Source organism: Tenrec ecaudatus, chromosome 7 (assembly GCF_050624435.1).
Source record: "Tenrec ecaudatus isolate mTenEca1 chromosome 7, mTenEca1.hap1, whole genome shotgun sequence".
In the NCBI taxonomy this organism is placed as follows: domain Eukaryota; kingdom Metazoa; phylum Chordata; class Mammalia; order Afrosoricida; family Tenrecidae; genus Tenrec; species Tenrec ecaudatus.
Window position 1 is genome coordinate 103,673,300 of NC_134536.1, and position 25,378 is coordinate 103,698,677.

The following is a 25,378-nucleotide window of genomic DNA, read 5'->3' on the forward strand; positions in this document are numbered from 1 at the left end:
ACACATAGATGCTCTTTAAATGACGAACAAAAGGATACGTAACATACACGTTGCTCTGTGAAGAATAGAAGGCTGGCGGATATTATTTTCAGTCTCCACAGCTGCCCTTTCGGTTCCTGTTAACCTTTCCCTCGACTCCACGCCTTTACATCACGTTCTTGACTCTAAAGCCTCTAAGGATGGCTGGAGAGAATAGCAATGAGGAATGGGCCACTGGTTTCTAGAAGCGAACTTTGCTTTTGAGACGTAGTCGAATCTTTTTCCTGCACGGTTCTTTGGAGAGCAGCTAGTTAACTGGCTCTAACAGGAGACCCAACGTTGAGAACAGTGGAGAGCTGCGTCAATGATTCCCCAGCCTAAATAAATTCACAAGCCCCACGGCGCGGTTTGATGTAATTAATGTTCTGTTAAGAAAACATGCTGCATTTTTAACAAGTTATGGCCTCTTGGCCTTCTAGAAATGATTCGCAACATTTAGGAGGTCAACAGCGCTAGTTCTTAGCGTGTTGCGATTCCTCTCCAGCAGTCTGCAAGGTGAGAGCAGAGCTCGCTCTGTGGGTCCGGAGTCTCCAAGGACACGCGCTTTCTTCCTATTTATCATCACAGTCACTAGGCTACTTAGGAGATGCCAACAGATGACTGTCTCGTGAGCCGAGTATTTATCCAAGAAACACGTTGCTGACCGGCCATTGCCAGCCTAGACTGCCCTGCGCACTTGGCTTCCATAAAGACCTCGATTGTTTGCAGGCTCACAAATGAATGGAGGCACAAACACCAGTTACCTCGTGACAAGCCAGCAACCTTCAGGCATGAAGACCCTCAGAGCACACCGTGACGGGTCAGCAACGTGCTCGCAGCGGGGCAAGACCCAGGCAAGAGACGGTTCACGGTTACCTGGGGCACCTGTGTGACTCCACCTGGCTGCCCAGGGGCATCTGGAACGTCCCACGGTTGAAGGTTTGGAGCTTCCATCAGCAAATGGGTGAGAATAACCACATGAGAATTCTGTGATTTCAGGTCACATTCTTTATTGCTGAGATAGGTGCAAACTCACTATGCATAATAAGCCCGTAGGAATCAAGGCCGCCGAGTATTATGTCCACGTGGGACTTAGAAGACAAAGAAATGGTGCCATTCCATTTAACATGAGGCAGGCTACAGGAAGCCTTAAATCATTTTATGGTATAACATAGAGAACAAATAAATTGAGGAAAATACATCCTGAAAGATATTAAAAAAATAAATAGCTATAAAATATGCCACAATACAACTTGAATTTAAATACATAATACACTGGAAATATTTACCCTTAAGATATACTTCAAATAATACAGCAAAAAAAAAGTTGTAAAACAACTAGCATCTTTATACCAATACACACACCATGGGCAAGCGACACACACGCTTCGGAAAAGCTTAAATCCTATTTAACTACTCTTAAGTGTAATGAAATCTCCCATGCTGCCCAGTATTTGCCTTTGACAAATCCGTAAAACAAGTAACCTACTCCCGTCAGTTGTATCACATATCCCCATTGGACCTGAACTTTAGTTTTCCCTGGGGTTTTCTTAAGGTTAGCCTGGTGTTCTAAATCTGTCTCATCTTGCAGGCAGAGTAGTTCTGCTCTGGGCCCACTTGCCTGACGAGTGTTTTTTGTGGGCACCTGATGCTTCATTCCATTTAATCAACCGGACCATGTACTGTGGCATGATTTCCTCGAGTGGAATGGAATACAGCGTGAAAAGATGGAGGTACCTGTCCTGTTTCCTGAGGTCGTAGTAGGTGAATGCATTTAATTGAATTCAGCCCCCCGACCAACTAGTAAAGGAACACAATTCACTGGTCTAGGTCACTCTGACATACCTAGACATAAAAGATGCAAACTCATTCCTCTTCTGTCTTCTCATCTGAGAAGCCTGTGTGAGCTCCACGAGAGAAGAGCCTCACCTCTGCTGAATTCACTATCAAAGAACTCTGGGAAACGAGGACAGTACACACCTGTGTGTGCTGAGAAGGCCGAGGCCTTAGACAGGTGTGAAAAATCAGTTAAGATCGAGAACAATGAACAAACCTGCAAAACTCTTTTGGCGAGTGACTGAAACAGCTTCCACATAACCTTGAAATTCACAACCTCAGAAAATTACCAAAAACCCAACCAAACTAAACCTGTGACTGCCAAGTCAATTGTGGCTCACAGCCATCCCGTGGGGCAGAGGCGAAGTCACTGCCTGGAGGGATTCCAAGGCTGTCCATCTCGAGGAGAGCGACCCCCACATGTCTCCCATGGGGCAGCTGGTGGGTTTGAGCCACTGACGTACTGGTTAGCGGTGGGACGTTGGAACCACTGCACTGCCAGAACTCCTTAGAACCTCACCAATGTCGGGAAAACAAAAATGATGCTTCGAAAAACCTTTCCCCTTATCTCACTTTTGTATAGAATGATGCCTTCCTAGAAAAATATAGTCACCGTACAAATCTAACTGTATGCATTTAACAACATGGAGATCCAGATATCCGGCCGTTTGCTAGATGACTCCTTGTGATAGGCTAAACGCTCCTTTTACTTGTCTGCTCAGAGAGCAAGCCTGTCTTGTGTGAAAGGCAGACCCTGGAGGACAGTGTGCAGACAACCCGGCGGTACAAGCAGTCAGTTTGCAAGTCAGCTAGGAAGCAAAAAGGACACGTCCACATCCCCGCAGCCACAACCACACAACAGAGGCTATTGTGCTGGCATCATAGCCAGGAAAAACATAAACATGATCAAAACAAATTCACAGAATGAAATTATTTACAAAATTAAAAAATAAGTGCAAAGGCCAGGGTCTGGTTTAGCTGTCCACTAAACTGCCTTGTCTCCATGAGGCTGCCTGTTTCCTCCGAATGGATGACTTGAGCACCATCTTGTGGACAAAAGGAGGTATATCACCGGTGCTCAACAGGAGAAAGACTGCCGCACAGTGGAACCTAACTCATCCTTCACATTCATAAAATATTATTAAAGCCAAACATCAAATGACAATTTTTATAGATAACGCATCTTAAGATAATTACTTAAGCTCCATAACATAGCAGGTGAACAAAATGGTAAGTTTCAGCAGTGTCAGGAAATATAGAAATAAACGGGGCAATTTGGGTGTTCGTAAGTCATCAGCGTTCACCAGGTGAACCACTGGAAATGCTCAGACCGGTGGTATTTTTGTTGTAACCAGAAGTGACAATGTCCTTAGTGGGAAAGAACAAAGAACAAATTCACGAATTATCCTTCCCCTTATCCTCAGATGCCAAAGGCCAGGCCGATTAATTTGCCAGATATTTTTTCTTTGCTTAGACGGATTTCTATCTGAAAAGCGTTCATTAAAATCTTGGTATGGAAGACGAATTAAAACATGCTAGTTTAGGGCAAATGTTTTAAATACGAATGATCTTCAACACCTATAATTATTTGGCATAACAGATAATTCAGGAAATTTGATCATTTTTCTTTCCTGCTATGGACATTACTGACATCTCTATAGAAGTAAACAAATGTATTGGAATGGAATAAAAATGGTACAAGAGATCTGGCAATTGCAAAAATTATTTAGAGGGAAAGAGTGCCCATTCTATTTTGCTTAATTTCTTTTTTATCAAAGGAATTCCCCCAAAAGTCTATTCCGACCCAGATCACCCCTGTAGGACAAGGGTAGACCTAGCCCAAATCCTGAAAAGCTGAAATTCTTCACAAGAGTAGAAACCTTTCCCCAAGTGGCATCTGGTGGTTTTGAACAGCTGACCCCGTGGTTGTAGTCCAATGCATAACCCAGGGCCTCACCGGGTGTCCTTCAGGAAAGGAATTAGGCAATTGTCAAATCTCTGTTTCAGGTTGTGCTGTCTTATCTGGTCTCCGCCTCTCTTCCGCTCTTTCAATTGGGTATCAGAGGCATACGATGAGGGAGAGAAGGGTGAGAAAAGACAGTAGTGGAGGGAGAGAGGTGTGTACCCTGTGGATAGTGTGGAGCCCAATTTTCTCGCTATGTCAAGGGCAGCTGTAGTATGTGTCCAAGGGGGAAAAATAAATAAAAAAGAAGAGCTTCAATCCTTTGACAGTTGTCCTTTGCAATATGCATCATATAACACTACATCCCACCACCCCAGTCCCATGAACGAATCCAAGTCTTTGAAACAGGAATATACCAAACCTGTAAGGAGAAAACCACAGAACGAAAGATCCCTAATATGCAATTTTTAGGAACACAAGCATTACATCTTCTGTGGAATTAGATGAATAGAATTCATGAAAGAAAATTGAACTGATTTATATATATATGAAAGCATTACCTCAAAGGAAAAAATCAACAAGAAAATATATTGCTCACAATTAGCAAAGAAGTCCATGAAATACTAAAATGCTGAAATAAAATATTTTAGAATTAGAAAGAGGCATAGGATAACCAACCTGTCAATTAATATGAAAAATAATCTTTGAAAACATAAAGTGTTTAGCTTTCTGAGAAACTCAAGTAAATGAATGAGTGACTTTCAGAATTACAGTTAAACAAGTGAAAAGATCAAGATATACATATAGCACCAAAGTTTAGATCTATGTACACAGCTTTTTGGATAAATTATCACCCTAGTAAGAAATGCACAAATGTATATTCCAATTGTGTAAGTTTAAAACACAGCACCACTGTATGTATTGCACAGGTAAGAAAATGAAGAAGAAAATTGCCCTAGAGTTACAAACACTTAAAATAAATAAAATTAAGTTGGACAATAAAATAAATACATTTGTAATAAAAAACCCTAAAACTCCAAGCACTCAGCATAAACCAAGATGAGCTAACTAAACGGCTGGGTATGCACAGCCCTGTGGACGACACCTGGCCAGCTGTTCATCCAGCTAGAAGGAAAGCCAGTTCAAGTCAGGGGCCCCGTGGGGCAAGCAGTGCCTTACTGTAGGCACAGGCTGTGCACTGCTCTGTTCACAGCTTTTCCCATTTAGTGGGCTCGCCCTTCTACACCAACTTTCTACCAACAGACAAGTGCAATCATCTTGCCCTTGAACAGGTGTGGGCTGCTTCACAGCATCCCTGGGACCACCGCCGGGGTTTCCGTGGCATCCTCATGTCCACTATCCTGGAAAGCCGATGGCTATTTTTCAACCAGTGGCTCCTCAAAATAACGTACTGCTAGGCAATAAAAGGACCATTTAGAACATTGGTTGGTGATTATGATATTTCCATTGATTTCAGCAGATGCGGTCTTGGCAGCACCCATGGCTTCTCCCAGTCACCAGTGTTAACTCTTTGGTCTGAGTGCATCTTCAGAGTTGTGCATTCCTTCCCGTGACTTTCCTTCGATGCCCTGTGGGTCTTACTGAGACATCATGCCCTTAGAGAGTGTTGGGACTGACGCCATGCATTCATCTTCCAGGGCAAGGCGCTTCTTTTCTAATGGCTATAAATCCCAGCCTTTGTTTCGAATGTCCAGTTTGGGTCTGAAACTGTGAGAGCAATGAGGCCAGAGGAGAATGGTGGCTGGCGCCGAAGGACCTGCCTTGGTAGGTCATTCAAGTTTCAAGAGTAGCAATGACAGCTTGGTTCCTTTCATGAACAAACACCTCTGAGAGAAAACATCTTTCTGTTTCTCCAGTGATGGACTCAGGGCAGGGGCTCTAGAGAGTGTTCATATTCCGTATGGAACATGTGCTTAGACAATGACAAGGGGTCCCTTCTTTCTTCTGCAGTGTATAGTCATGCCGCTGGTGATTGCTTTGAACTGGGTTCATTATACACACTGAACAACATCATTTCAGTAGTTGGCAATGATAGTTCCTTTTCTTTCTTTTTTTTTTTTTGGCTCCCTGATAAAATAGTCTCATGTGGTGTTTCCAAAATACATTGTAAAGTGAAGCACTGATTGCCTGTCTGTTTCTCTGCATGAGTAGGATTGATGTCGGATGGTGTAAGAAGTCATATGCTATAAAAAGTAGTCAAAAACATTCAATGGGAGCACTAAATTATTTTTAAAAGTTGACAAAAATTTCAGCCATGAAAGCTAATTTAAATACCAAGAAAACTTCAAGAAAAATCTGAAACTTCAAAATTCAGAAACCAAAGACCAAACACATGATGATACCACAAAATGTACATCATCAGTCTACTTAACCATAAAATATAATTTCCTCTTGAAGAAAATAAAGATTAAGACTTGCTTGTGTTTGTAAATGTCATACAAAACCCTGAATAAAAATTGCAGTAGTGGCAGAGGAAAATATATGGAATGAATTTGGTAAAACTTAAAAAATGTTGCTAATATAATTACTATAGTTGCTTTAAATGTCTGGCCTAAAAAACAAAACAAAAGCCCACATAGTATGAGGGCCTGCCGGTATGAGGCTACCTCCAATGGCAAGGAGGTCATCACCAGGAAGCAGGTCTTCCTCCAGCATGTAGGTCATTTTCCACCTGTGCGTTGCTGTGCTTGAGATACAGGGTAGAGACAATCTTCCGGGTTACATCTTCCACTAGGGCCCGGAGGACCTTGAGGGCCTGGAGCACCGGGGGAGCCTGGTACACCTGGGGCTAATGAAATGAAATACCCCATCAAAAGGCAGATCACACATGACCCTTCCTTTCCACTCAACCAACGTAGATCATTCTTACTGAACAGATGCAACATGTAAGAGCCAAAGCAGAGAAGAGGTGGTTCCCACGTACGCTCCTGCCTTGTGTTGTGAAGATAATATTACTCTTACCTGAAGTCCCGGGGAGTCCAGGACTCCCTGGCAGCCCAATTCCAGGGTCACCTCTTTGTCCCTTCTGTCCTCGGTAGCCTACAAAAGAGATATAGAGAGAGACACAAAAATAAGAGTGTTCTATAAGGACACGGCAAATGCAAGAACCACTCCTTTAGTTCATGGTACTTATGTAATGTCTTTGCTTAACACAAATATACCCAGGCCTTACTTTCTGACATGGTCGGGCTGCCAAGACTAGGCCATGATGCAAAATCTAGCATTATGTGAAAATGGAAGATGACCACATCCACTCACAACATGGTGGGTAATTACATTGTTACATGCTGCCAAATAACAGCCTTTCATCACTGCCAAACCATAACATTACACATAACTACCAAATTACATCACTGCACCACTGCCTACCACATCTTTGTGTAACTATCATATTACATCACTGCCAAAGCTCTGCGAATCATGGCCCGGTCAAGTTGTCACACGACCTTAACCCTCACAGCGAGCATTACTGTCACCTCACGGTCTGACACTTATTACTGTCACAGGCACATCATCAACACAGAAAATAATCAGAGGGTAGAATGTTGACTATTTTGAAGTGCAAACTATCAGCTACTGGGACTGTCCAATAGTAAGGGGTAGGTCCACTAGGCATTTTAATTTAACCAGAGCTTGAACTTACAGGGTCACCCTAAGTCTGAATGGTCTCAGAAGACGCTGGTTTGGGTTTTCAATCGGTGCTTGTTCTAGAGAACGTATTTGAAACCAAACCACTGAACACTTCAATGAAGTGGGTTATTTCCCTGAAAAAGATCTCTTTTAGACCTTTCACAAAAGGTATAAGAAGTTATCTAACCCATGTCATGCGCAGTTTAAGTGCAAGAGGATAGCAACGCTCTTAAAATAAACAACAGATATTAAAAAGTTACAACTAGTCAAACTTTTGATATTGATCTTTTTGGCACAAAAAAATGAAAGCTAGCTAACTCAGATCAAATGGTAGCCTCTGTCAGACAGCGAGGGTGAGCCGTGCGTGCGCTCTCTTCAGGAAGAAGGCCGAGTGGAGGCCAGCTACAGGCCAAGTCAAAGAAGTGCACCGAGGGCCTGCCTCACACAAGGGCACATAACATGGTAGCAAGAATCTGGGCCTCAATCTTCAAACTAAAGGGATGAAAGGAACGCAAACTGACTCCCGCCCCATTGTGAATGATGTGAATCGCCCCCCCCAGGAGTCAGGAGAGGACAAATGACCATATAGACTCGGTGTAAGCCAAGTGTTTCAGTACATTTTTAATGCAGCTTTTTTGTGTGTGTTTCAGATACTTTTTATTTCTTCAAATTTATTTATTTATTAGGAGTGACTGAAATAAAAAAATAGAATTGAGTCCCATCATCATCATGATCATCGTGGAAATGGCTTTAAGAAAACTGGTCAGATGAATATTATTGCTTCCCATTTTCAATCAATAGGTAGTTGCCATTGATCTAGACAGCCAACCGTCTGCCAAGAATGCTTGAGATGTGTTATATAATACAACATGCCCATTCACGGGGGAAACAAACCAGGAAATAACTTATGTGTACTTCTTGATTTCATCATACAAGACCAGCACAAAGGCACCACCCATGCCTCTGAGCACATTGGACCAGGCGCCCTTGAAGAATGCTTTGCTCCCTTCATCCTGAGCGATCTTCCTCCAGCAGTCCAGCGTGCCGGTGTACATGATATCAGTTCCTTTGCGCCCCGATTGCATCCTCATTCGGCGACAAGCGGTGTCAAATGGGTAGGAAGTCAACCCAGCCATGGCTGTGATGGACTGGGCAATCATCCAGCTGACGAAGATGTGGTGTTCTTGGGATCCGGAAGCATTCCCTTTGCGGTGTCATAGATGCCGAAGTAGGCAGCCCGGTAGATGGTCATCCCCTGCACAGACACGGGGAAGCCCTGGGACAGGCCCCTCATTCCAGCAGACTTGGAGATTTTAACCAAGCAGTCACCGAGGCCTTTGAACTCCCATTCGGCACCGGCTTTGCCCACATCAGCTGCTAGACGGGTACAGGCAAAATCAAGAGGGTACACAAGGCACAAAGATGTGGCCCCCGTGGCACTGCCCAATGCCAGGTTCCCTGCAAAGTAGCGCCAGAACTGGGTCCTCTTGTCCACACCACTCATGAAGATCTGCTTGTATTTATCTTTGAAGGCAAAGTTGAGAGCCTGGGTGGGGAAGTATCGGGTGACATTGGCCAGGTTACCACGCCAGAAAGACAGGACTCCCTGCTCCTTGGGGATACGAACCACACAATCGATGATGCCCTTGTACTGCTTATCTGCGGTGATTTGCTTGCTGTTGGGCTGCACCTGCAGCAGCAGCTTGACCCGTTCGATGGGTGCTACTGCCGTCTTGGAGATAGCCGCGGCCACTCCACCTGCCAAGAAGTCCTTGGCGAAGGACACAGCGGCATCTGTCATGTTGGAAGAGAACGAGGTGACGGGCGACCACTTAGATGGAACTGGAACCGGCTCTGACTCCGGGGCTCTGGGCTTAATGCAGTTTTTATGGTAAAATTAGGTGCCTCGGCTGACATTCAGGCAGGCTCATACTTGAGTATATCTGGTAGATCTTGGTTTAGTTTACCAACTATACCAGAGCATCCTTTTAAAGCAAAGGACAAGGAGTAACCTCACAATCTAGCATGTCAGTCCTTTAACTCCACTGGATGAGGAGTTTCAACAATGATAGAAAATAAGAGGAGACCTAATTTAAAGGGATGATTGACAATACTTATTTATTTATTTATTTTTAAAATTTATTTTGTATTAATCATTTTATTGGGGGGAACTCTTACAAATCTTGTAACAATTCATCATTAAATGGTATTACAATTACAATGAAATGTTTTTCTTTTTGTTTTGTTTGTTTTTTGTTATTGTTCTGGTTGGTTCTGCTTTTTGTTTTTGTCAAATATGACCATCAAAGTAAACAAGAGTCATTCATAAGCCGTGGACAAGTAGATGGTTTCTGGGCTGCAACACACAATTCCAGCCCCAAAGACCAGTTAGTTCAGATAATGTGTCCCTGCTTGATACTCACCTTCATGAAAGGATCACTGGAGAGAAGGTGCGACAGCACAGTGTGGTGAAGAAAGCAGGTGGTGCCTGGCTGTCAAGTGGAATGGTGTTTACGATCTTAGAGGCTTGCATTCAAACAAGCAGCCATCTAAGGGAAGCACCAACTAAGTCCACACAGAAGATCACACCAGGCTGGGTGATCCCAAGAGGACAATAACAAAATCCCAACATGATGAAGACACACGCTTTGGAGTTTAAATTGTGAACATCAATGTGTAGAAGGCCATGGAGCATGGTGGGAACCCAGAATCCATCTCCAGAGCATCTAGTATCAGACGGAGCCCCTGACTGAGCCCCCGTAGCCACAGGTGAGAGACTTGAACAGCTTTACAATCAGAGATTATCGTAACTTTGATCATGGCTGATTGAATGATGGGATAATATACCTGATCTCTCTCTTGACACAACTTGACTTTGCTCCATGCTTAACTAGTTCTTGATTGTTCCATGACAGGAATTTCTTCTCTGGCTTTTAAAATATTGTTGGCGGTCTTTTCTTTCTCCCTCTTGATTTTAATTTTACCTTTATCTTATTAATATTATTGCTTTCTTCTGTTTCATTTTGTTTTTGTTTGTTTCTGTTAGGTCTCCCAGCTTAAGCAGCACAGGAGTGAACGCAAAGAGACAATCCTGATACAGTGGTTTATTGGGAATTTTGGGGGTGGGGGTGAGGGGATTGGGGAGCAATCAATGAATGCAGGAGGGTGGAGGGAGCATTAGAGCTGATTGTGATGATGAATACACAACTCTTAAAAAGATTTTTAACTATGGAAAAAAGCAGACATTGAGTGGCTCACATCCACTTCATCAAGCAAAATGAACTTGGTATGAGTTATGCGTATATTTGGAGATAAAATCATTCTGATAAATTCAGAATTGAATTCTGAGTATGCCTATAGTCTTGAGAGCTAGAATGGGATAGAGGTAATTTCATTCCTCTGGGAGCCTTCCTGTGGCTTTTAGATGCCAGACACCTGCTAAGACTTTAGTTGAAGACAGAAAATTTTTATGCTGATGATAAACAGTGCTCATTTTCAAGTATTGCTCATATGCACAGAGCAGTCATGTAGGATCATGCAGAATCATGTAGAATCTATGTCAGTGCGCATCTCAGTAGGAAACCAAACCCACTGCCATTGAGTGGATTCCAACTCAGAGAGCCCCGATGGGGCCGAGGCTGCACATCTTTCTGAAGCAGACAACTTCTTTCTCCTGTGGAGCAGCTGGTGGGCTAGAACTGCTGGCTTGGAGGTGAGCAGCCCGGTGTATATCCCGTGATTCCCTCAAAGCTCCTTCAGTAGGAATCACTGGGCCATAAACGGAGTCTCTTCATAAAACACACGTTGCTATAGCAAAGCACGGCAGCAGGAGGAAACGTAGTGCTCCCCATGAAGAGTATGCAGCACACCTTCTCTTCCGGGATTATCAAGAGTTAGACATCAGTCTAGGGATGTATCCCGCTCTCATTTTTGGCTTGACCACGGAGCGCACATGTTCTTCTCCAAGTAACTTGCACATTGATTTCTTTCCTTTGGACGTTAGGAACAAACCATAGACACAAACGAAAACAGAACAAGGCTACATTTTCAGAAAAGTATTTTTCAGTGTATAATGGAAATAGATCACCAGGAAATCCTCACACATTTGTAAGAGAAAATAATCTTCAGATGGTTGATTCAATCTTTGATGCCGCTTTGAACAGTGGCTTGTGTGCGTAGGACCATCTCCTCTGTGGTATACATTCAAATCTAAAACATTTCCAGTGTTTTCAGCCTAAGTGACTTACTTATCGTACAGAAACAGCAAAGAAAAATGTTTGTGTTTAGAGTTATGTGAAAGTGTCTCTTAAAATCCATTGTTAACCTTTTCTTGAGTAAAACAAAATGTGTTGCTAAGGCATATTTTGCAATCTGACTCTGGTCCTGCTATTACACAACAGAAAGATTGAAAAGTTGGCTTTCAAGCTATTTCAGAATGTAGGCTTCAAAAGAGACAGGGGGGAAAAAACAACACCCAGTTAGAAGCTATATAAACTTTCAATTAACAAGAGGGTTAGCAAACAAATAGCATGCCAAAGGAAAACACATCTGTCTGGTAAAATCTACACCTTCAATTTACAGTTAGTTCCAGGTTTTGATAATAGTGCAAAAATTATTCCACATGAATTTCAGAGCATATGATGTGGCAACACAAGAAATGATTTGTACTTTTGTGTAATAGGTAAACGATATATCTCACCTATCAAATGTAAAAATTCACTTATAGAAATTCCTCAACTTATTAGTGTACTTACTACTTGCTACTAATAGATGAAGCCTTTGAATTGAACAAGCACAAAAGAACTTTCCTCTTGACTATCTTCTTTCATTACGCTGTTACAAAGCCATCGGTCTTACTTTAATTGCTTCATAACCAAACTTCAGGTGGGAATGCCAGTCATGGCATAAGTCCAATCATGGGCTTCTAGAACTAAGCTTTTCATTCCTGTAGGGCAGCTGCCTCCTCAAGTTTGGTAAAGGCTGGTCTGCCTGCAAACAGACAGGCATGTTCGTGGATTTTAAGCATACAGGATGAGCATTTGCTCTCACTGCACCAATGGGGGAAAGAGAAAGAAAACAGAAACACCCACACTAAAGCATCCAGAGGTGCTAATCACGCTTGGTGTTGCTATAGCTTCCCAGGTGGTAGATCCTATTTCATTTTAGGAGGAATAATACTCCAGTTTTGACTCCAGAGATTCATTTTCAAAGTCGAGTAACATCTATGAATTGATATGCACCTCGTGGCCTCTTTGAGCCCTAGGTGTGGAATTCTCACTCATCCATGAGGTGTCTGCTGTGAGGTCCGGCCCTGGGGGCCAGCGGCACAGAAGGAACAGTTCTCAGGGCAGAGTGGGCGGCAGTACTACTGCTGAACAGAGGGTGTCAGAAATGAGGGCGCTCATGGCTTTTGGGGAGGGGTGGTCCTCCGTGTGTGCCCTGGCTCACTGGTTCCAAGTTGTTCACTCTCCTGGCTGGGGCCCTCTAACCACAGCGCCCTCCCGTCACTTTGACACACACTCGCCCACCCTCACCTTTCCAAATCCCCCCAGCCACAACACATCTGAAAGGCCAAGTCGATCCTAGTCAGATAAATGACTCTGCGGGCCACTGGCTTATGAATAACAGCAGGTTTTCCTTCGTGACAAACCAGTGACGGTAAAATGTAGGCGTTCACGAGTCAGATCAGTACTCCCAATCCTGTCCCTTTACAAGGGACGAAGGACATAGGGAATGGGCTCGTGCATCTTCCTACCAGTCACACACCCCCTTATTGTGTGGGCTCTTTTGGAAATGGATCAAGGTTTCCAAGAGTCAGAGCGATTCCTCGGGATCCTGCTGGGAGTAGAGAATCGGCTGAGCTTGCTCTGGGATCAAGCCAAGTTCTCTGTCATAGCTGTTAGGAGCCCTGGTGGTGGAATGGTTAGGGGTTGGGCTGCGGTTGCCTGGCTGGCAGTTCAGAACTAGCAGTAGCTCCGTGGGAAAAGACTGGGGTTACCAGTTCTGTAAACAGCTATGGTCCTGGAAAACCACCGGGGGTCGCTGAGAGTCAGCCTGGACTCGATGGCACCGAGCTTTGAGATCATAGTCTGTATCAAAAGGGTCATGATACAGAGGATGCTTTGTCTCTCATGTTTGCACAGGGGAACCCAGCTGACCATGCCCCAGGGTCCCTCTGAGCCTAATGCGATATTTTCACACATCTTTATGGGGTGTCAGCAGCCAGCCCCTGCACTGTGGGCCAGAGGCAAAAAGGTAGGTTTCAATGCACAGTGGGACAGCAAGCATCGGAACCCGGGGGACAAAATGCTTTTCAATTAAAAGGAAAAAAAGATGCCAATAATTCAACTTGAAGGATTTAGGAACATGAAAATGTGGTGACCCACCTCAGAATCAAAGATGGCCTTTCTTCTACCTTTAAGAACATAAGATAGCGAGAGAGGGTTCACAGCGTGGTTTTCCTGACTGGAGGCCTGGTTCGAATGAGCCCTTTCCACTTGGAAGGGACACTTCTGGCCGTCTCACATGAAAACATTCCTGCATTGCACTCCACATGCCTCCTGCTATCAGAGTATGGAAACTGTCTGGCAGCCTTTCAAGCTGCTCCGATGCTTTTCTGCTGTGAATAGTTCTTGTTCTTCACAGGCTTAAGCATCATATGTCTTCAGCTGGGCGTCCATGCCCTTCACTCCAGTCTCATATCCTCTGACATTAGAACAGACCCAACTACTGACAGGTAGTAATTCACCATCTACATCACAATATGCCCAAAGGCTGTACCTGCTTTGATGCTTTGCTTTTTTCGCCAACGATTTGCCAAAGCTGTATTATCTAAGAGGCTTATAGAATGTAGTTTAGTTTAAGTAGACAAGAATGATTTCATTATTGTTTTAGAATTCACAACTAGATGTGTCCATCAGAATTAAAGGTTAACCTCCTAATGCATGCTGTCATTGCAAACTGGACAGTTACTACTCTTTCTGATGGAGATCGGGGAGGTACTTCCAACACACAAAACACACTAGGTTACAGAGAGCTGTCTTGGTGGCACTGTGGCTGCTAAGTGCAAGGTCAGTAATTCAACCCATCAGCCCTCCGGGGGAGACAGATGAAGTTGTTTGCTACTGTGCAGATGTCCAGTCTTGGAAGCGCTAAGGAGCAGTTTACTCTGTCTCATAGTTGGAATTGACTCCTGGCAGTCGGTTTGGTTTATGTGAGGTGAACAAAAGTCAGTTGACTGGAAAGTAAACTAGTAAAGAAACAAACAAAAAACCCCACCGTGTATCATATTTTGGGGAAGATTTCTGTGTAATTTTGGTACTACAGTCCTCATTTCTCCCTATACAAGCTGCTTTTAATTTTGTCTAGGAGTATCCTTGAGCGTTTCTATGGTAACACAACAAAAGCAAGCTCCCCAGTCTTATCTTTCATGGTATGTACTCAGGGGACTAAAATTTCCTGTCCATGATTGTGAATATTCTAAACTAAGTTTTATTTGGCTACTTTGTGGATGCTAACTTTGTTTCTTTTTTTCAATCATTTTATTAGGAGCTACTACAACTCTTATCACAATCCATACATCCATCCATCCATTGTGTAAAGCACATTTTTACATTCATTGCCCTTATTATTCTCAAAACATTTGCTCTCCACTTAAGCCCCTGGCATCAGGTCCTCATTTTTTTTCCCCTTCCCTCCCCACTCCACCTCCCTCAGGAACCCTTGATAATTTATAAATTATTATTTTGTCATATCTTGACCTTTCCGAAGTCTCCCTTCACCAACTTTTCTATTGCCCATCCCCCAGGGCGGAGATCACATGTAGATCCTTGTAATCGGTTCCCCCTTTCCAACTCACCCTCCCTCTACCCTCTCAGTATTGCCACTCACACCCCTGGTCCTGAAGGGATCATCTGCCCTGGATTCCCTGTGTTTCCAGTTCCTATCTGTACCAGTGTATATCCACTGGTCTAGCCAGACTTGCAAGGTAGAACTAGGATCATGATAGTGGGTGGGGAGGAAGCATTTAGGAACTAGAGGAAAGTTGTATTTTTAATCGTTGCTACATCACACCCTGACTGACTTGTCTCCTCCCGGAGACCTTTCTGTAAGGGGATATCCAGTGGCCTACAAATGGGCTTTGGGTCTCTACTCCACACTCCCCCACTCATTCACCATGGTAAGATTTTTTTTGTTCAGATGATGCCTGATACCTGATCCCTTCAACACCTAGTGATCGCACAGACTGGTGAGCTTCTCTGAGCTAGATGACAAAGCAGGTGAATAAGCAAATGTGGTGAAGAAAGTTGATGGTACCTGGCTATCAAAAGCTATAGCGTCTGGGGTCTTAAAGGCTTGAAGGTAAACAAGTGGCTATCTAGCTCAGAAGCAACAAAGCCCACATGGAAGAAGCACACCAGCCTGTGTGATCACGAGGTGCTGAAGGGATCAGTTATCAGGCATCAAAGAACAAAAAAAAATCATATAATTGTGTGCTCATCTCCACGATAAGATCGCTGAAGACAAATGGGTGCATAAGCAAATGTGGCGAAGAAGGCTGATAGTGCTTGGCTATCAAAAGATATAGTGTCTGGGGTCTTAAAGACTTGACGATGCTAATGTTTTTTAACAAAATTTAAGCAATTCTTTAAACTGAAATTGCCATCTATAAAGGGTGTATTAGAAGTAGAAGTGTCCTAACATTTTCCAAGATATATTTTAGAACAAAACCACTCTTGGGACTCAATTCTTCCTGCCTATACTACAATTCTTCCTAAAAGAGAGGCATCTATAACTCCAAAATTCTCAGAATGTACATATATATATGTATATATCACTGCGTTTATTGCTGTAATAAATATGGTTAATAAAATATGCAGATTCACAGATCATTGATCAGCTAAAATTTTGAAGTAGCAATAGTTAAAAATCTACTTCTGGAACATAAAATAGTAAGAAAATCTATATTTTTCATTGTTATTATTGGGCACTGCCAAGTCGATTCCAGCTCAAAACAAGCCCTGGTGGCAGAGCTGAGCCCAGGGGTTTTCTGGAGCAGAGGGCTGGGCCTTTCTGCTGTGGCGCAGAAAAGTGCATTGGAGCTACCAGCCTTTTGGCTAGCAGCCAAGGACTGAGCCACTGTGCTCCCAGAGCAATGGCCCTACAGGAATCATAAATAGATATAGAAAGTATATTTAATTTACATATGTATACATACTCTAAAAACAGAAAGGTAAGAAACTGGTTGATAAATTTCATCTGCGAGGACTTACCTTGAGGTCCAGGGTCTCCTGGTGGTCCAGGGAGCCCATCCTTTCCCGGCGGACCAGGCCGTCCATGACCTTGAGCAGCCAACATTGCCGCTGGAAGCTGGAGCTGGGACAGGAACCCAGCCATCCTCTCTTCATTTAGGGGAGGGGAAAAAAAAGAATGCATTGAAATTTTATTTTTTGTTAACCCTTTTCAGAGTCTTCTATTTTAACATGAAAGTCAGTAGGGAAAAAAGCAGTTCACATTTCATTTTAAATATGCCTAGTTTGCCCATTCGTCTGACTGTTGGGAAGGTTTTATGATGGGTAAAATAAGAGTGAAGGGGTTGATCCAATGATCCGATAATTTCAGTGCTTCAGAGATGCGGCCCAATGTGGAATCTACATTAGATTCTGGGAAGAACTTGCAGAGAGAAATTTGCCTGTGCTGTTATTTTGAGTTTACATTAAAAGGGCCTTGCATAGTAAGGCAGGGTTGTAAACGCATACATAATGATTTAAACCGTGCTCACAAACTCTTTGGCGCTCCTTTCTGGCGGTGGAGCCCAATTCCCCTCTTGCTGAAAGTGGGCCGGTCTTGGCTTTCCTCCCAGTGATGAGAAAATGAGAGCGAGCACTGGGAGCAGCGTGCAAGCTGAGGCGCTTGCTTACAACACACTGTGGCTTGTGCGCTCTCTTTTGATTGCTCACTAGCCTGGGGGGCCTGAAAAAATTCTCAAGAAATTCTGTGGAACGCCTGACATGAACTGAGGCTAGCTGCAACAGCTATGTGAATGAATGTAGAACTGGGCCATGGTAGTTACATAATCTGTCAACATGCGACGGGGTGGAGTCTAGCCCGTCAATCAGGTCATAGCTTGATGACCTCATGTGGAGGCACAACGGAGGAGATAAATAGCTCTCTGGAGGTCAGATACACTCACTCCCTGGGAGACATTCCTGCTGACAAGACACATGGAGTTACACTAGAGCCCTGGCGCTGGAGGTACCATGTAGAACCCCTGCCAGTGTTGAGATGCTTCCGCTGCCACTGGATCCACAAGACTTTCCACCCACTGGCCTGTGATCTTCCTGTATTCAGTGTCATTACATATGTTGCGTGAGTCTGAAGTGGAATTTATAGATTGGTATTGGACATATGGGCTAATATCGGATTTATGGACTTGATCTTGACTGGGCTGGGATGTTTTCTCAATATTCAATTGCTCTTGTATATAAGGTTCTTTCTTATATACATGAGTCTCCCTGAATTTGTTTCTCTAGTCTACCCAGACTAACACATGGGCCTTCCAGGCCCACGCAAGCAATAAGAAGATTGCTTGTGTTAAACTACTAATGTTTTGATGTAATTTCTTTTCTTTCTTTCTTATTCTTTTTTTTAATTAAAAGATCATTTTACTAGGGGCTCTTACAACTCTTATTACAATCCACACATCAATCGTATCAGACATATTTGTACACATGTTGTCATTGTTCTTTTCTAGACATTTACTTTCCATTGAGCCCTTGGTATCAGCTCCTCTTTTATCTCCCCTCCCCTTCCTTTTGGCCCCTTGATAGATTATAAATTATTATTATTATTTTCATATCTCACACCAACCACTGTCTTACTTCCCCCATGGTTTTTGTTGTTTATCCCCCTGGAGGGTGTGTGTGCGTGTGGTTATATGTTGATCATTACGATTGGTTACCCCTTCCTCCCCACCTCCTCTCCACTTCCCCCTACTCTTCTGGTATTGCTATTCCCTTCCTGGCTTCTGTGTGTCATGCGCTTCTTTCTATCTCTTCTATGCCTGTACGTACGCTCCGGTCCAGTCCAGAGTGAGAAGCAGCACTGGGGTCATGATATGGGGGGTGAGGAAGCCTCAAGGAACCAGAGGAATATTGGTGTGTTCCATTGGTGCTGTACTGCACTCTGGGTGACTAATTGCCTACAGATGGGCTTTGGGTCTCTGCTCTGATCCCTCTTGTTCTCAACAATGTTTTCGTTTGTTTTTTATGGATCTTCTGATGCTTGTTACTCAGTCCTGATGACACTTCAGGATCGCACTGGCTGGTGTGCTTCTTTCATGTGGGCTTGTTGCTTCACTACTAGATGATAGCTTGTTTAAATTCAAAGACCCCAGACACTATATATCTTTTAATAACCGGGCACCATCCACTTTCTTCACCACATTTGCTTTTGCACCCATTTTGTCTTCAGTGATTGTGCCTGGTGTGTGTGTGTGTGTGTGTGTGTGTGTGTGTGTGTGAACATCACAAATGCTGGTTTGTTAGAACACAGTGTTCTTGTATTGAGGGAGGGTAGGAACTGAGGCCCAGGTTCCATCCACAACCTCAGTGTATTGCCATATAAATATATGTACATAGGCAGATACCTCAATTTTATGTATGAATGTATTTACATATGTACACACCTATGTGTATACCTCTATTCATAGCTTGCTTCCTAGAGCCTTCCTCTGTTTCCTTTTGCCTCCTCCTGACCCATCATCACATTCCCCCTACTGCCAATGAGGTAATGTTTCATGTAACAATTTCTGTGACTCAGAGTATGTGGTGCTTGCATTATTAATAGAGGGATTCTATACTAGGCAAGCACTGTACTTCATCAATAACTTTTTTGTTTACTTTTTAAAGAAAATTAGTTACACACCTCAATATTAATTGTTTCTGTGTGGATTCTGAAATGGAGGATTCCATCATTAGGTCAAGGCTTTTTGTAGGAAAGATAAACTTAGCCAAAGGAAAAAAATGCATTGGCGCAGCTAAGCCTGCTGTAAGCACTAGATTCTGATTATAGGTAGATTAAAAACAGTGGGAAACACATACTGTTCTGTGAACCAGAAGAAAATGCTGCAATAAGAACATACACATTAAGGAGAACTGGAAAATTATTCAGGCCACTTAAAATGTCAATAGAACTAACAAAGTCTTCCCCAAGATGGAGAAAACAATCAAAGGAGGCAGGCTGGGTATTCGATTGGGAGTTTGATTAGTAGTTTAAAGTGTTGATTACAAAAACGAAATTCCCCACCTAATTTACAATAAAATGTTGCTTATAAAGAAGAAAATAAAAAGGAAGAAGAAGAAGGGATAAACCCAAAGCTTTTTGCAAGCCAAGTCTTCTGAGTGGTAGGAGCTTTATAAATGCTTCCTAAACATGCAATAATTATTCCATAGTCCCATGCCCTGCCATTTATTCACCAGCCTGCCAGGACCTTGGCACTGTTCACTAGGCTCCTAAAGACATGCAGGGAGGGAAGAAAGGATTGATGACAGGTGCGCGCCTCAGTCGCTGGGCCATCAAAGCATCTTTGTCCCTGGCATGCAACTCTGAACTTCACTCACAGACTTCTGTGAACATCTTGACTGAGCAATAAGTCAACACACTCAGGATGAAGTGGGTGCATTAAAAACTCAAAAAGTTTAAAGGACCTGGGAAATGAGACATTTCAAAGAAAAACATAAAGGTAGAAATACAAATCGTGATTCCACCTAACATAAATTCCCAAACAAGGCATTTTTTCAGTAGCCAAGAAAAGTAAGTAAATATTCTCTGTCAGCAGGGTATATGGAACATCTGTACATCAGGCATTACGCCTCTTGTTTGGGAATTATTGCAAAAGCCTGAGATTATCATCTAGATAAGAATGATTATCCATTTTCTTTTGTTTTTAATCTGTTTTTATAACTCCCAAATAACATAAAGATTATCTACTCTATTTTCTGATAAGAATCTGTTATAGAACATAATTACAAGATATGTCTTCTCAGAAATGCTTGAAAAAAATCACTTCATGATTATACTAGTCATTATAGAATTCTGAGTTATTAATCCCATGTAGGCGATTCCTCACTAATTTATTCAGTTACTTTTTACCTTAAAAGCATATTAAATATTTTACTACTTCATGGAAATAATTTTGCTAAAATCATTATTTCAAATTTATTCAAGGTCTATTATAGAGACTACCTACCATTAAATTCTTTATTTAAATTTGCTTGGCTTGTTTATATTTTACATCTTATATTTAATAAATCTAATTTATGAGCAGCTAGGTTTCAAGGAGGAAAACAGAAGAGGAAATATCATAGCATGTGGGATACAGAAGGATTTCTCCCAAGCTGTCTCCCCCAAATATATGCCAGACAGCTGCTTGGGAATGACTATACTTGGAGGTCATCAGAAGTAGGTCAGGGGTTATTCCCCCTGAGGACTATCAGCCATCTAGAGCAAGTAGTCACCACTGTTTATCCCACAACAAATAGGGACCACTCCCTTCTGATAAGGATAGTAGTTGTCTGTTTCCTTGTAAGTGACCCCAGAGAGGTCAAACCCACCCAAGGATGACCAAGGTTAGGCCACTATCTTGAATCTAGGATCTGCCCATCTTGTCACATGTATACCCCCAATCCCTCTTCCTATTGCGTGTATGTCCCTAGACCATCCCTTCTGATTACTGTATTACCTATAGTAAGCCCCTTCCTGTGATGCATGTCCTCACCTGTAATTAGGGGGCTTGCACGTCCCCAGAGAATAGAAAAAGCCTGGGCTACCATTAAATCGCTCTCTCTCTCTCCCTCCACGTGGACCATCTAGTGGGGCAGAGGTGAGCATGCTACGATGAATCGTCGTTGTCTGACTCCATTTACTGCAGTACTTCACTTCTATCTCTCATGCTCTCTATGACTTTACTATGATCTTTACTTGTTATCGCTGTACAACTGCGCCTACTGGACCTGTAATGATGTGCTAGGGGCTGGTTTCCCCTGACAATAGCAGACTAAAATTAATTGCAATGTTTCTTTTAATTTTTGCTTTGCATGTAACTCCTTCAAAAAGCAAATTAGTAAATTAAGTGTGTAAAACTAACTTATGCATTGTTTTCAAGGATCTGTCTGGTGTCTAATGAAAAAGAAAACTTTACTGTAAAAACTTCAATCTGTGTTTGGTGCAGACAAATCTAGGATATATATCATATGTATGAATAAATGTATATATATTTGTTTATTTTATAGGTATAGGGAAAATGGCACCAACAAACTCAGAACTACGGCCCTCAGTTAAAAAAAAGCAGACAAAAACAAAGGGTCAATTCATATATGAACAATAACAACAACAAAACTCCCTGCCATCCAGTCTAGCTATCGCCACAGTGACCCTGTAGGACAGAGTAGAACTACTCCTGTGAGGTTTTAAATCTCTGCCTCTTCACAGGAGTAGAGCTGGCTGGTGTTTTCAAACTATTGACCTGGTGTTTAGCAGCCCAACACACCCAACACATAACCACTACGCCACCAGGGCTCCTGGTCAAATCATATATACTATGTTAAATACAGTAGTAATTTTACATACTACACTGCAATTGTGGTAGTTACACAATCTGGTGTCAATTTGGGACTCAAGAGGATTAAGAGTGAAGGGGTGGAGTCTACTCTGCCAATTTGAACATAGCCAATGAGGCTTCTGTGTGGGCATGGCCTTCCCCTAAGGATTCTGGGAATTCCCGTATTTTCCTCCTTAGAGGAACTCTGTTCACTCCCTTGGAGACACTCTACTGACAAGACCCATGGCACTATGCTGACAGACCCCGTGCCCTGGGAACTGAAGAAGTCACATAGAGAACCTTATCAGCGTTGAGATGCTTAGAACGCCACTGGATCCAGAGATGTTCTACCCACTGGCCTGTGATGGTTCTGCATTGGGCGTCATTGCATGTGTTTCGTGATCTTAAGAGGACTTTATACATTGGTATTGGACATATGGGCTAATATCAAACTTATGGGCTTGGACTGGACTGGGTTGGGATACTTTCTTAATGTGCAATTACCCTTTATATAAAACTCTCTCGTATCCACACATGAGTTCCTATGGATTTGTTTCTCTAGTCTTCCCAACTAACACAGCAATCATCTCTAGACCTCTTTGCACTCAGGTTAGTTCGTTTAGTTAAATGACAAGGGAAGACACAATTCACTCAAACAGATACTGCTCTTTTACACGTTTTTTTGATAAAATATAAATAATCCCAGAGTAAAACCTGCTTTTCTGTGCACTTTAAATTAAACAATTTTTTTTCTTTAAAATAGTGGGATCCCTTAACAGAGTAATCCCAAATGTTGCTTTTAGTTGCTATTGAGTTGGTTATGATAGAGGGCAGTAAAACATGATTGTCTGCTTTCCTAATAGAATTTTTAAAAGCCTCCAACAAATGCGGAGAATTAGCTGTCATTTCCATAAGGGTTGTATTTGTCCTTGTGGGGAGCCTTCTTGAATCTTTGTAATGTGTTCGTCTATGCATTTCAGTATATGAAACCCAGGATAGAGGAACGTATAGAGACAATTACAATAGGTGTTCCTGGGGAGTTTGGTGAGGAAAGTTGGGGGTGGTGGTGGTAAGGGGGAGCTTATGTCAAGGGATTCAAGAAGGAAGAACATGTTTTGAAACGGATTTGGGGAACAGTTGTACAATACTGCACGATGTGATTGAATTATGGAATGGCATAATGTCTAGATTAGTTCCTAACAAGAAGGTTTGGAAAATAATAATAAAATAATTCAATAAAAATTAAAATGGAATAAAATAGTAATGGATCTATACTCACAAAGCTCACATATTTGAAAAGTTACCACAGCATCCACTGGACCAGAATCTTAACTGTAGAATGACTGACAGCAGCAATGGACAGACCAGTGACGACCTGATAAATGCTGGCTCCCGAGAGCCTTAAACATATTAAATTACCTGCTTTCCAGTAAAATTTTGCTACTCCATTCTTCACCTGGCACTGTGCTTTGTTGATGCTAAAATATTTTGCTTCCAGTAACTTAAATAGTAAAATAAATAGGTAATTCATATATAGCTATAAAACATATTGATGCAAAATATAATATTCTATTGGATTATGCATTAGGCACCCTTATATTGAGTGCATTTTTTTCTTTGTTTGAGACATATTTGAATATTAAACATAAATATTCATAATACTAATTTCTCCTTTTTAATTCATGGATTAAGTTTACAAAGAAAGTTGCTGGAAAAACATTCTGGGTCTTTAAATTCCATTTTCCCACAAACTTCTTGAAGCCCCATTTGGAAGAACCTTGCTTTGGGTGATAGGAAGCTGTTTTAAGTCGTTAGCTCTGTAGCAAAGGGAAGGAGCCCGGGTAGCAGGTAGGGGGCTATGCACTGGGTTGAAATGGACCAAGCACGCTTTCTTTCCCTGCAAACACTGACAGGCTCCGAACCCACAGCAGTCGTTCTCTTCGGGGCGAAGGAGTCACTTTGAGTCCACAGCAACGCGGTTGGTTTTGAGTCTGGGAGCTTTAAGTTATCTAGCTTTAATAGTTACAAGGGTAACTATTCCTTCTGAACCCGACCCAAATGCTCTATAATTTAAAACAATATGTCTCTGAGCTTCTAAACGAATAGGAGGCCTTTCTGAATTGCCCTTCCCTGTTTTTCAGGGATCTTTGGTAAATTAAATTGGTTTGGGCTGTGCTTTCTAATGAGGCAGGAAATTGAAGAGTTCAGATAAAAACCTGCATAAACCAAATACACCCCTTCCATCTGCCGAGGCAAACCCACAGCAGTCATCCCAACACATCAGACCAATGGCCTGGCTTTCTTGGTGGGTGGGTTCAATCACATGTAAACATTGGTATTAATGTAGTTAATAAAGTACAGAGAAATAAGAGACATTTAGATGTCATCTGGTCCATATCTACCTTGATCTAAAAGAGCTATTAGAGGGTATACATTTCAAAGGTAGAACTTGTAGATATTTTCTAAGACAGAAATTATTTCCCTCCCAATGCCTATTTGAATGTTTAATTGTCCATTTTCTTTGTACAACTTCAACTTATTTTCTTCTGTTACCCCATTATGAAAAATAAGCCAAATCCAAACCCCCTGCTACCAAGTTCATTTGGACCCTCAGGGACTCTACAGGCCAGAATGAACTGCGTCTGTGGTTTCCAAGACTGTCACTTTTTATGGGAGTAGAAAGCCTTGTCTTTCTCCTACAGAGTGGCTGGTGGTTTTGAACTGCAGATCTGGCTGTTAGTAGCCTGACTAGTAACCACTATATCACCAGGGCTCCTCAGTTAACGAATATGTCCCTTGGAAAACTGGTCATATACTTGATGATGCTAACACATAGCTGTCAGTCACACAATTTACTCAAAACTTGGCCAGCTGTTTTGAAAACTATAGTTTCATTTCAGTTTTTCATGTCTCTTAAATATGGAGACCAAAATTAGATATAGCTCTCCCCTAAGGGGCAGCACTGTCCAAGAATAATTACCCGCCACATCCTAGTACTTATTTTCTAGTTTCAAGTTAACGATTAATATTAAATCACTGGGATTATATTAATTTTGTGTTTTATCATGACCCACACCAGAGACTGTTAGATCTACTGAGGGCTCCCACGTTGCCACCTTTGTAAGTGGGTTACTTTGCGAAGGTGCTGTGGGCAAAGAGGTGAACTGAACCCAGCCGTCCACTTTCCCTCCCGTCTGAATCGCTGTAAAACAAAGGCAAGATGTTTTCAAGGCCATAAAACCCCAAGAATGGGGAGAATATGGGAAACAGATCGCTAGTGATATAAGACTTCACAAATTTTAAAACAAAACCCTTTCCCTAGAAGCTGAGAAACAATGGACTTATACCACATGATCCTTAAAAGGTTTAGG

General features: G+C 42.4%; 1 pseudogene; it reads right to left on the reverse strand.

Annotated features, from left to right (window-relative positions):
• Positions 1-8,313: 8,313 nt before the first annotated feature.
• Positions 8,314-9,209, reverse strand: LOC142452879 (ADP/ATP translocase 2 pseudogene; annotated as a pseudogene).
• Between the last annotated feature and the right edge of the window lie 16,169 nt (positions 9,210-25,378).